Here is a 13,031-nt window from a genome sequence, read left to right as displayed (position 1 = left end):
GGAAAACTTGGCTTCATTGTTCACAGAATTGATTTAAGATAGTGTGTGTTGACTTGCAGAAACTGGTGATACTTTTTAAAGTTCAAATGAATCACAACAATGCTTGCCTTGTTGTGAAATGTAATTACAACTACAGGTGTCTGGAATTAGATTCACAGTTCTGTGTTACTGTCTTTTGATTTCGTGTCTTGATCCTCTTGGTAATGGGTACAGTGTTATTAGTGTTTGTTGGACATGGCATATGCTGCGAAACAGGCTTGTGTGCCTGTTCCTTTGGACTTTCTAAAAGTGCAGGTTTGTTTTGGAAATCTTTCATTTTCTGATTCTTATTTTTTCTCTATGGTCTAAAGATGTTTAAATGCTTATTTTAAAAAAAGGGCAAACTAATGCAAAAAGCCTTTGGTGTTGGGAATACTGACATGGATGGAGTGTTTAAGTGGCAGATTTGGGGTGGGGAAGGAGCTCTTCATCTTGCCAAGCATTTGATGCTCCGTATCCTGTTAGAATAAATTAATAGTGAATTAGTTAGGAAATAACTCCTCTTCCTTGAGAGTAGGCTCAAGCCATAGCCTATTCAGAATTTCTGCATGACTATAAACAATGCAGCTGCTGTCCGAGATGGTTATGGTTGATCCTTTAAAGCATATATATAGAAAAGTTCATTACCGAGTGTCACTTAGAAATAAAAGAAGCTTTCTATAACAACTTGCTTTCATGTTAGAAGCAGCCTTAAACTGCATGTCATGCGAAATTATGATAGATATCCTTATGTTAACAGACTATATGGCTAGATTTGATTAAATTGCTTACTTTGCACATGTTTATATTTATGAAAAGCCTTAAAAATAAGGGGTAGGACCTTTGAGGTCCCGTCTCCAACGTGGAAGACATGTAACTGCCCTTGCATATACACTTCAAGGCTGGCTGCTAACAAGAGGTAGCAACAGAAAGAATCAGCTAATGGACACTGCTGAAATTTGCAGTTCTTGTGGCCTAGATGTTTTGAGTGTCAGGAACTGACATCCTGCTTAGCCTCGTTGGAGCAATAAAGTCTGTGACACGGATGTCCCAACTTCTTCAAGTTATGGAAAGAAGGTACTTGTGTTCACATAACTGGCTAAGTTGGTGTGTTTAGCAGTTCCTTAAGTTTTAGTGTCTAAGTGGTACTTGTGAAAAAAAAAAAAAAGTGGTAAAATGTTACATTCATGACATGATTTCTGTTAAACACACATTTTTGTTGTGCCATTCACAAGAGAAAGTACAAATATAATTATTCGATGATAAACTTGTGACCTACATGGAAGAACTGCAGTGGTTAGATGAAAGTGTGACTTTAAAGTTACCAAGTTTTCAAGCAATTAAACATAAATGTCACAGACTTTGTTTTTAACACAAGTGCAATTCTGTAATATCACAGACAACACTAAAGCTAGTTCTTTATTGATGAATGGTTGCCATATTCTAAATGTAGATTTATGAGAGGTTTGAGGCTTTGTAGGTTTAAGGAAAACTGAAGGGTACTTCGTTTTTATTCTAAGTAGTGTTCCTTTCATAGCATTTAACGTTTTCCTTGAATGTCTATGCTCTGAATTTGTTGTGAGTGGAGAGGAAGATTGATGCAAAAATGAAGATTATAGTCGTGCACCAGCTGACATTGAAGGTCTGCCCTCTAAAGAACATACGTTCTGCTCAGATCCGCTAAATTGCTCAGGCTGGCTGTAAAGAAGTTGTTGCCTATGCTGTGTGAAATTAGCAGCTTATTTTGCTGAGACTGCTTTGGTACTCTAAAGACTGCAGACTCTAGAAAAAAAATATTTTTTCAGTAACCTAGGCACACCAGTGGTAGGTTAACTGTAAATAATTTCAGTTTCTATATTTTGTTCTTCCTCAGTCTTCTGCTGTGCTGGTTCCAAAGCCGCTGCTTCCCGCAGCGGGTGCTGTCAGTCCTCAGCGTGTTGCTCAGCAGTGCGCGCCTCCGAACCGTGTTGGTCTTCTGATCTGCAAAGTTGAAACAACTACATTTTATGGACCTGGTTGGACAACGGACAACTCTTTCAGAGCAGTTGTTTTAGGATGATAATACAGATATATGGATTAGACACTGAATCGAAGGGTTGCAATTCCTGTTTAATACAGACTGTAGTGCAAGCAGACTAGGTTCTATCTTTGACAAGGTAATTGGTTGGAAGGGAGCAGTTTTGAAACTGGACTGGTATATTAGGAAACATTTAATCTGAGTCTAGGGACGTAAATTAGTTTCATTTCAGTTTGCTGCTTTAGATATTGTTGCAGGTCTTTGGAAAGAAAAAAAGAGCACTAAATTCTGTTGCTGTAAGAGGTTTCTCAGAAACGGTGCCTTGGACCTGGAAGCAGTGTAGCCAAATATATTTGCTTGCCTTTGCCCTTTTGCAGGTTTGCTGATGGTCCCTTCTGTTCTGTGCCTGTATGTTCTTTCATGGTTTTTGGAAAACTGAGCTAGAGTTTTCGTACAGAGCGAATGACTCTTCCTCCTGGTGGAAGAGGAAGTGAAACTGTTAAATGTTTCTGCAGGAAGAGTAGCCTCAAGGGATTCTCTTCCTATCTGTTTTTGGCAGTGAGAACGTGATTGTAGTTGAAAGATTTAGCTTTCCCACGGGATGAAAATGTGTTGGCTGGTAGTATGCGTTCGACTTAAGGGTTGTGGCTGTGTACTGAACTCGCTACTCTTCCCCTTATCTTATGATCAGGTAGGTATACTGTAGCTTATTTTCTATACAGATTACTTTGTCAGTGATTTTCTTGGAGCTTTGTTACTATATGGAATGTTTGTGTGTTTGTGCAGGGAGTGCTTCCCATCTTCCTGATGTCGATGCTTTTTACTCATGGGTATAAATACAATATGTAAGAAAACGAGTCCTGAAAGTGTTCCTTTTCCATAGCTCCAGACTGAACACAGGTGTCAGATGGTTTAGTTGTGACTCTTTCATGCACTGGCACTCACTTCAGTGCAGCTTTCTTTGTTATCATTCTTGTGTTTTTATAGATGTATTCACAGCATTGCAGCTTAAGAGAGAAGCAACCTGTTGAATTCTGACCTGAGTTCCTTTATTTCTTCTGTGGAGTCAAAACTTGCTCCTTTGTGGCTGTTTTTTTTCTTGTATGTTCCCATGTCTACAGTCAAGTTCAAATGGTCTTACCAGTTGCTTCCAAAGTATATTAAACTTTCAGAAACGGCGAATATGTTTCTTTTAATGTGAGTCTGATTTCCACAAAATCAATTTTGTAACTCTATTTACTTCACTGTTTTTCCCCAGCTTTTGGGAGGTCTTTTACAAGTTACCAGTGAACTAGACTGTAGTTCCTCATTCAGTTGATGATAGATCACAATCAGGATAACTTCAAGGGTTGGAATGGGGATTGCCTTTACAGTATATAGTCGAGGCAGTACAGTTTCCTTGTAGAGTTGAAACCTGAAAATTTAGGACTCGGAAGGCTTGCACAAGGGAAACAGGAATTGATCCTGCCTAAAACTCTCTTGGTTAGCATAGTCTGCCTTTTTGGACCTGTCACTGCTCCTGGAAGGCAGGTATCTTTTTGAAATCGTCACACTGTAGTTACAGTATTGTTAACCAAAGAATCGGTAGGATGGTATTGCACTTATTTCTGATCCATCTGAAGGTAGGTGGAACTTCCAGCTAGCTATTTCGTACTTTCAAACAATTAATTTCACTTCAGCCATTTCCAATTAAATGTGATCATGTGGATCTAGTGTTGGTTTTTGTGACGGTAGAAAGCTTATAAATGCTTTCTAGTCACTTAAAAATGAAGGCAGATTTTGGGAGGAAAATAGCAATGTAGTCAGAACCTAAACTATTTAAAGAATTCCTTTTAGGTAATTTTGACTGAGTGCCTTTAATGATAAAATTCATAGGCCTGCTGTCACTAAGATTTCAAGACTGTGTAGCACCTGTTTGCTTAGAGACCTGGCTGCCAGAGTGTGCTCCATAATGTGAGTTTTTAATGAAACTTTTGTTTTCAGCAGTATAACGAAAGTATTGCTGCTTGTTTTGACGGGAGGATGGCTGTAGCATGTGAAAAGTCCTTGCTTGTTTGAACAGGAAGCTCAGCTTGAATGTGAAAATTATGCTGATACCATTTCATTATTAGTTAAGTGTTTCTAATAAAAGGGCTGTATTTATAAAGCCCATTTTATTGAACACTAATGCAACCAGCTACAAAAGCAAAGAGGCTAATTAAAGTAAAATTAGGCACTGGTGGTTCATTGACTGAATGTAGGGGTAGCTCTCTTCTTCAAGGAGGGGAGGCAGAGTTGTTAACTTACTACTAATTCACTTGCCTAGGATTCCCCCACTGCATTCCAGCATTGCTGCAGAGCCAGTCCTCTGTGTTAGAGGTCCAGTCTCATACGAATAAATGGAGTGTTTTTTCTAGCACTTAGAGCTCTTTTCATCTATGGAGTTGAATGCTTTTAGGAGTGAGGTAAGTGTGTATGCAGGGTGGCAGTGTATAGCTAATTTGTCTGAGTAACCAGTAAAACAGTGTCAGAATGTTTTCATCCTCACATTAAAGGCACATCAGCATTAATGTCAGTAAAGTGACATTAGGGTTGAAGTTGAAAGGTTAAGGCCAAAGTTGCACTCTTAGCTTTAGTAAAAACAACAAAGTGATGCCCTAATCTAATTAAGAATGTTTGTGGTTCAGAAACTTCAGCACTGAGCTTATGTGAAAGAGTGAAACAGTGAGTAGACAGTTAAATTCTTAAACTAATGTGAAATTTAAATTCAGTTGTTAATGATAGAATGTATGAGGTGTAACTGATCTAAATGGTTTGCTGTTAAATAGTTAAACCTGAGCCCTTAAGTCTTCTGTATTCTTAGAATGTAAATCAGAATTGGTTTTGATGGTCAAGTCTGTTTTAAGGTTTTTAAACACAACTGTAGTCACTTAAGTCAATAATTATCTCTTAGTATGTAAGAGCATTCTGAGTAGACTGGATGCATCCTTTGAAGGAAACAGCCTTTCAAGTATATCTGAAAAATTGCATACACGTACCCTAATTAGTCCAGGAGCAGAAAGGAGAGTGCAGTGTTTTCCTTCTGCTGGATGACTTCTGCTCTTTTCATGTTAAAATTTGTCCTTGGTTGTGCCTGTGAATAGAAGATAAACAAGAGTAAGTTTTCTGAAACCAAAAATGCTTTGGTTTAAAGAAAACCAATAATAAATCAGTGTAATATAAATCCTAAAGAGTGTGCAGATAATGTTATATCTCTATTAAATATCAGCTATTTTCAGTGCAGTGACTTGACTGAATACAACCATATTATGATCTTTTAATTCTGTTACTGTGAAAGGTGAAAGGGATCCCTATAATCAAGTTCTGTGCCAGCTACTGTTGGTAGTGGTGGATGTAACCTTCCTTGTTTAGCCTTTAAAAGGTAGTAAAACCCTGTTGTTTTCAATGTTTTTGAGCAGCGCACACTCCAAGGTGCTTACACGTAAAACGTGAAAACAGATACTGTTTTAATCATTTTGTGATCTGCAAATCCCTCTGCCAGAGCATTAGGTACATCTAAAAGGCCTACTGGTGAAGGATCTGCGATGAACGGACTGCTGATGTGCGGAGCCTGTCCCATGTTTTGTCCTGGCTGCTGCCCGTCTTGGTTGTTCAACTGTTCTCATACTATGCAGATAGTGCTCTGCTGCCCAGAGAATGTGCAATGTGTAACCAGAGTCTGCAGGTTCCACCTAATGGCGATAACTCCAAGTCTCTGCTTAGAGTAAATGTAATTCAATTGATGCTTTTACAGCTGTTAAATTTACTCTAGGTTTTTCATCACAGAAGTTTTTGCTCAGAGAACTTCTCTCTGCCTTAGTTTGGTCATATGTATTAAAAAATTGTTGGAAATGCTCATTTCACTTTGAGAAAACAAAGATGCTCACATGTGGGAGAACCTAAGATTTACCAGTATTGGGTTATAGGGGTTTTCAGGCTCTTAACTTAGAGTCATGTTTTCTAAAGGGTGTGGAACAGAGTCATAGCAAGTTCAAACTTAATGAAAACAGATAGGTTTTTTAGTGTATAGGTTGAAAAGTATTGCAGTACATATACTATGGGTAGCAGACATGGAAGAAGCTTGAGGAAATACCAGTCTGTTTGCAGTTGCGGAATCCGTTCCTTCTTAATGCAGGGAGATTTTATGATCGTTTTGGCCTGCTTGGCACTGAGACAAGCAGAATAGCTTGAATCCATTGTCGTAATGGGTGAAGATACACTGACAGGAGAGGTTGGATCTGGAGGAGATCAAAAAAGGGACGCAAGGTCAGTGTGGTGTTTTGTGGCCTTTAAATACTTCTGTTGTGAGTCTGAATGGGGGAGAGACTTTTAAAATACCTTGCCAAATCCTTAATTTTATTCTGCTTCCTCAGTTTCAGGTTTTTGTGGTGGTGGGGATTTTTTTGTAGGTGTTTCTGCTTTGAAGCATCATTATTCTGCAGCAGATTAGGATGGAGAAGTGAAGATATTTATACACAGATGGTAATAATTAAGTGGCAGAAAAGTATTGTGGGGATGTGACTATCTTAAAAAGAAACCTACTCAAATGGAGAAAGAAGTAAAAGACAGTGTTGGCATAAGAAAGGCTTGACTTGCAATGAAAAAATTGAAGAAATAAATTAAAAGAAATCAATCAATTTCTTAGGAGCACTGCAGAAGCAATATTACAGGATTTTTTTTCCAGATCATATTTCATGAGGATCTAGATTAAAGATTAAAGTCCATAAAGAATAAAGCTCACAGTATATAGTGTGTGAGAAAGTGTGATTCTCTAATGTGTGAGAACTTGAAAGGTCGCTTCTGCTTTATGTCCCTACTCATTTCTTAGGTGGGAGTTGCACTGTGCAGTAATAACTCAAGGGCAACCGAGAATAGTCTAAAGAATTCATCTGGGTTATCTCAGTTGTTTTTGGTGATCATTCAGCAGTACAAAAGGAAAAATAGGGCAAACTTTTAACTGAGTTACTATTGGTTCTATGTGGTCACCCAAATTCTTCAGTAATGTGAGTTTGATAAAACAGCAGAGATTGGTAAAATGTATTGCTGGCACATTTCCTTTTAAAGTATTATTTTGAACTCATGCTGTTCATACAGTATGTACTAGTCTAAACAGATGGACCATAGTGAGCTTCTGCCTTGACATTGCCTGCATAATATCATGGCTGTGTCTGGGGGAATGGGTAAAATCATGCTGGCTCTAGAGTAAGCACAGGATGGTTTCAATTTCCAGCCTTTGGGAATGGTAGAGGCTGTTGAAGGGATCAGCAGAATGAATGCCAAGATGTTGCCTCAAAAATCACAGGTGCATGTAAGAAAGTAGTGGTGAAGCTACAGTGTAGTTGAAGAACCAAAGAGAAGGAATAGGGTGTAGTCTTCATCTCAGTTTAAGGAGTTTGGACTGAGAAGTGGAGGAGCCATAGCCGGGTTGATTTATGTGGGGCATGGTACAGAATGTTTAGCTGTTTGTACCTGAGCTGGGAATAGCTGGGGTTTTAAGGGCAAGAATGAGGCCTTACCTGAGAAAGGCAAAGATGTGCTATGTAAAATGGCATGTTTGGGGTTGTTACAAAGGTCAGTATATTTGAGCTTTTAAATCTGTTTTTCAATTCAGTTGTTCTTTACATTTCAGCAATAAATATTTGAGAATCAAGGGGGGGGGGGGTCTGAATAAAAGAATACGAAAGGAATGAAAAAAAAATTCTTACTTGGTGGGAGAAGTCAGTGGGCACTTCTAGGATTGCAGTTACTGTTCCAACTTCAGCCAAATGAATGGCTGACTCCAAAGCCCCAACCTGCTTTAAGTTAGTTTTTCAATGAAATGGTTTTCAATATTCTGCACCTAAATGCTCTGAAGATCTTTGAAATGTGGTTGGTTTGGGGTTTTTTTTGCATGAAGAGCTTGGAAAAGTAACTGAGATTTTGTTTAAGTTCAGGTATTAATTTGAACCCCATTGTAATTTAATGTATTACAAACTAATATTTGAAATAGAATCAGTGTTGACCTGTCAGTTTTACTTATTTCTCAGAAAAGCAGAGGGTGTATATATATAGTAAAGGCATGCACAGGCCTTTCAGCTTGTTGGTTGTAATTAAGGGGGATATTGGTGGTGCATAAGTTAAAAGTGAACACTGAACAGGGTATAGGTTAGCTTGGAGGAGAAGCTGTTGTTTCCCTAGAGTTGGGGCGTGGCTCTTGCTTGGTGTGGGGGGGAAGCTGCAGTAAAGATGATGATATGACTGAAGTTCGTTTGTGTTTTCTGCTGGAAATTACAATCCCATTTCTGACTCTTGTGCTTTATTTCAGCTCTTTTAAACTGTTGTAAACTTGTTACTTTTATTATTGCATAGATAATCTACAGATATATATATTATCATATGGATATCTTATTAATGTATAGATGTGGTGCTTAGGGACACGATGTAGTGGTGGTCTTGGCAGTGCTAGGTTAACGGTTGGACTCAATCTTAAAGGTCCTTTCCAACCTAATGATTCTATAAATGGGAGTGTTACTTTCTCAGTTGGTTTCCACGGGTGTCTCGGAGGTCGAGTTGCCACAGTATGTGCTCAGCACTCATACCTGTGGGCTGCCTTCAGATATAAAAAACCCAAATTCTTGTGGTGGTACTGGAGCTTCGGGGTTCATGTGGAGACCACTCAGTAAGTAGAATTAGGCCCTAATTTCTGTGCATATTCAGTAGTGCCTTAGGTGTGCAATAGTCAGTAACTTTGCGTAAGGCTTGTAGTCAAATTTGGAGCTCAGAAAGGCTTGTCTGGGCTGGTGGCCATGCTGCTGGTTACCTGCGGTCGTGGCTTGGAGTGGTTCAGTGTCAGCGCAGTCTCACTGCTTCACCACTGCACCCTGTCAGAAACATCTGTCAGCTTTCTGCTCTGTGTCTATCCTCCATGGGAGCTCTCATCCCTGAAATTAAGGCCAGACCTTAAGAATGAAATTAAGGATGGACCATGGATGCTCCTTATCAGGACTGAATCAAGCTTCCAGAGCAGTTTGGTTATAAAGGTGTTCTTAATAGTATTCAATATTCTGTTTATTTTTTAACAGTTAACACATGCCTTTTGTTTCACGTTTTATGTCAACTTTGTAATAACAGTTAATTAACCCCCTTCCCACAAAGTTTTGATTGATCAGTCAAAATGTATGGTGACACATACTGTGAAACACAGTATAGGGAATACTGATTGTCTGCCTGTAGTCATGCTGGTTTTAACCATCCTTGCTCCAAACCCCCAGGAATAATGAAATGGTAGAAAGAATTGTGGCCATTTATATTCTCTGCAGAGCTGCTGGGCTGTGGGGTGAGGCTCTGTGGCCCATGGAAGAGATGGTGTGCTGGGAAAAGGCTGTATTTACTAATTTTTGTGGACTCTGGTCTTTCTCGTGAGGCTCTCTTAATCTCATCTTAAAATGAAGATGCTTTTTAGTGCATGTAGTGATACAAACCTAGCTTTATGAAGTCTTTTAGAGCCTTATGGGGTTCAGGAAAGTAGGATTGCATTAGAATTTTTGTTTTGCTAATACATTTAGAAAGTGGTGATGACACTACCTTGGTACCAGCATTAGCTTAGTAATATCAAAAACTGAAATGTAAGAGGCTGCCCCATGAAAATTGAACCAGTAATCTGAGAAAGTGTTGGTTCCGGTGGTCTGGCTATTCAGGATCACAGCAGGAGAAGAGAGAAGCTGTTTTGAAGAAAGTGGGGTGATAACTGTGACATGTGGGACTAAACTAAGCAATGGAAAAGGAGGGGGACCATGTTAGGTTGTTGGGAAGTGGAAGTCTTATTAACAGGGATGGTCTGTTATATGTGTTGGGTGTATTTCTTGAGTTGTTGGGTGGCATAAGGCCAAGATGGTGAAGATCGCAGTTGGTACGTACCGGTGGCTGGATTGCTGGCATTTCTGTTGTGTTCGTAAGCAGAACGTAAGGCAGAAGCTGTGGTCAGCCCAGTACAAAACAAGGTCATTGGAAATCAGCTGTCCTTATGTATTAAATTAAATTATTAATTAAATTAAATTATGTCCTATATGTATTAAAGCCTCAAGCTTGAGTTAACCAAGTTCTTCAATCAATGTGTAATATTTGGTGTACACTGAAATAGAGCGTGCTGTATTCCTGTACAGAATGGTGTAGTTGATGAAAACTTATTAGTGTGATGAACTAGGAACCGACTGCAGGTTTTCTTGTGCTTAATCCTTGCTTATATTCCATTTTACGGGGAGCAGTGAAACCAAGATGAGCCACAAGTCTGGATCATTTAATAACGCTAACATTTTCTCTCCAGAAGAAATAATTCCTGGCACTGCTAAAAATACTGCTGGTGGTGTTTGCTGTGAAGTTATTAAATTTTTCTTGCCTTCCGGGTGACTCAGTGGGCTCTGTGAGCTGCCATAGTGGGGTGATCTGAGTAACAACCCCCTCTCGCCCTGTACTCCCCTTTACCCCATCCTCCCCAGCCTGAAGGGAAAGGGGAGCTTCTCACCTTCTGAGCCTGAAGTGTGGTATGGAGGTGTATAAAAACAAATACTGTAATTCAGTAATTCACACCTTATGCAGTTCAATACATGATCCTTAGTCGACTAAATGGTGGCACTCCTACTGCAGAGGGATAGGTACAGAAGAGTTTGTTTATGCTTCAAATATCCATATCTGGCATTTTGGGGAGATGTGAGACCCTCCAAAGCTCTTGAATTGGGACAATTAAAATCTTTCAGCACTCTTGTCTGGAGCTTTCTTCAAGCATATATGGACAGTGCTTTCTTCTCTTATAATTTATTTGCTTTTAAGCTTCGGTTAAGCTGAATTACTAGAAGAAATATTATAGATTAGTGTTAGACTTGTCTATGGAGTTGATTTTGTTTACATTGGAGAATGTTCTTTTCCATGTGAAAAGAAGTTGATTTTTCTGTAGAATCATGTGAAAAGGATTGGAAGTTCTGAAATGCTTATACAAAACTTCAGAAAGTAGCAGGTAACTCCTTATTCTTCTGAACGTGTAATATGGATCTCCTACGTAATTTTCCTAGAAGGCAGCATTTTTTTTGTCTCGGTTTGATTATTTAGCACCAACTTCTTTACTGAGGTGCTTCAAGTTCAGTGTAGAACAGCTTTGTTGGAGATACGGGATTTATTTTTCCATGTGTATTACACAGCTATTGGAGTCCATGATCTTTACAGGGAAGAGGTGGTATGCACAGTAAAAATAATTTTGACTTCTTAAACTGGACCTCAGTTTTGTTATCTGAGCACTTCTTAAAGCTTACTTAGTCCAGAGCCATTCTGTGTTTTACTTGAATAACTGGGAATCATGCCTGGTAGAGCAGTGAAAGACTTCTCTGGAGTATGTGCTCAGGAACTTACGGACTTCTGTGGATACTGTTTTGCTCTAGAGTTTCTAGGGATAACATGGGTGATGTATTATTTTTCCTCGAAGTGTGGTGTTATATCCTGAGCAATTCTAAGTAAAGGCAAAAAAATACAGATGCCTGATGGATCTGAAGAGAAGTGTTGGCAACTTTTTCCCTTGAGGAAGGAATATGCAGAATTCGGCTCAAGATGAAACTTCACAGGCAATGCTTATCAACACTGAGACCCACGAGTTGTGAGAACTTCAGATCAGATGTGTATGGCTATTGTCAATATAAATTGTTGATTGTGGGGGTATAATGTAATGTCAGTTGTGATTTTACAGACTATTTCTAACAGCAGCACTTATCCAGTGGCTTGCTTACGTTGCCTTTTCTTCTGAACCTGCTATGCTGGGGTGCACCCAGGGGCTCTGTTGTATGTATTTTAAATAGAGTTTGAATTTATTATCATGTTTGGAGTTCATTTTTACTCGGCAAACTGAACTCCTGCTGCTAGAATAGTTTTGTGACTTCCAGGCCATGCTGTACCTTATTCTGCCAGTGGCAGAGTGGGTTGGAGAGATTGTTACATTGTGATCGTTGCAAGCTGTTAAGGATCAATCTATAATAAATCCTTTATAAATTGAATGTGGTTTAATACCTTTATGGAAAGCCATTTGCTGCTATTTTTGCTTTGGAAACATCCATTGTCTTCTGTGAAGCAGAAGTTTCAAATAATAGACATCATATTAGTTAACAAGGGTGGTTGTGAGGGGGGGAAGTAAGGAATCAGTGAATTAGAATTTCTGGAACTGTTGGAAAACAGAAAAATTTGAGCGTTGCAACAAATATAAAAAATATTCTGTCATAGTAAAGATTAATTTTTACAAGTCTAAAAGCTAAATTTATTGTGTGTATGTATGTTTATAAGTGTGCTCTATGAAGACTCAGTGAAACAACATGAAATTTGTTTTTGAAATGTTGGATTGAATCTGCAAGCTGAATGAGATTGGTGTTCTTTGAGGGCATGCCAAGGAAAAAAGGAAAGCTATTAATAAAAATAATAAAACCCCAAGTTCTTTCAGCTTAATTGCATTAAACTGTATACTTAGCCTGGGTTCAGAGCCTTTGTGCACTGTTTGAGCGTAGTAACCACTAGAACCTTTCTCGTGTCATGTGTCCGTCACACAGCACTGCTAAGTGATGAAGCGTTACCGCTGGGTCTGTGTCGTTCACAGCCGTGCTGCCAGTGCAGCCCTCGCTCCTTGGGAGCGAGCTGGCGTGCGCCAGCTGGGTAGCTTTCAGAGTGATGAAATGCCAAGTTGTTGCAGGGTTGTGTGGGTGCTCAGAACACAGAAGCTTAAGAGAAAATAAAAAGCATTGCAGGCTTCTGCCTAAAGAGAATCAGGATGGGAGGTTGTATTAGGCACGGGGCTGTTCCTAAGTACAAGTGCTGATTGATGGCATTTTCAAAGCTTTCAGGATGGTCGTGCCTCAGAGGAAGTGAACAGAGCCTTTATGGAGGGAGGTGGAGATGAAAGTCAATGGATACGTTTTGCATAAACAATTCAGGTTTTTGTTGAGTTCAGGAAGAGAGATGCAATTACTGTAGA

At 39.2% G+C, this 13,031-nt stretch overlaps 1 protein-coding gene across 5 annotated transcripts in view; it reads left to right on the top strand.

Moving 5' to 3' along the window:
* The window catches only part of CPNE1 (copine 1), a 45,290-nt gene that overhangs the window by 12,145 nt on the left and 20,114 nt on the right, over nt 1–13,031 (top strand). The window lies entirely within an intron of this gene.

The sequence above is a fragment of the Phalacrocorax aristotelis genome, chromosome 13 (assembly GCF_949628215.1).
Source record: "Phalacrocorax aristotelis chromosome 13, bGulAri2.1, whole genome shotgun sequence".
Classification (NCBI taxonomy): Eukaryota; Metazoa; Chordata; class Aves; order Suliformes; family Phalacrocoracidae; genus Phalacrocorax; species Phalacrocorax aristotelis.
The sequence above is the reverse complement of the archived record's forward strand: the minus strand, read 5'-3'. Positions and strand labels throughout refer to the sequence as shown.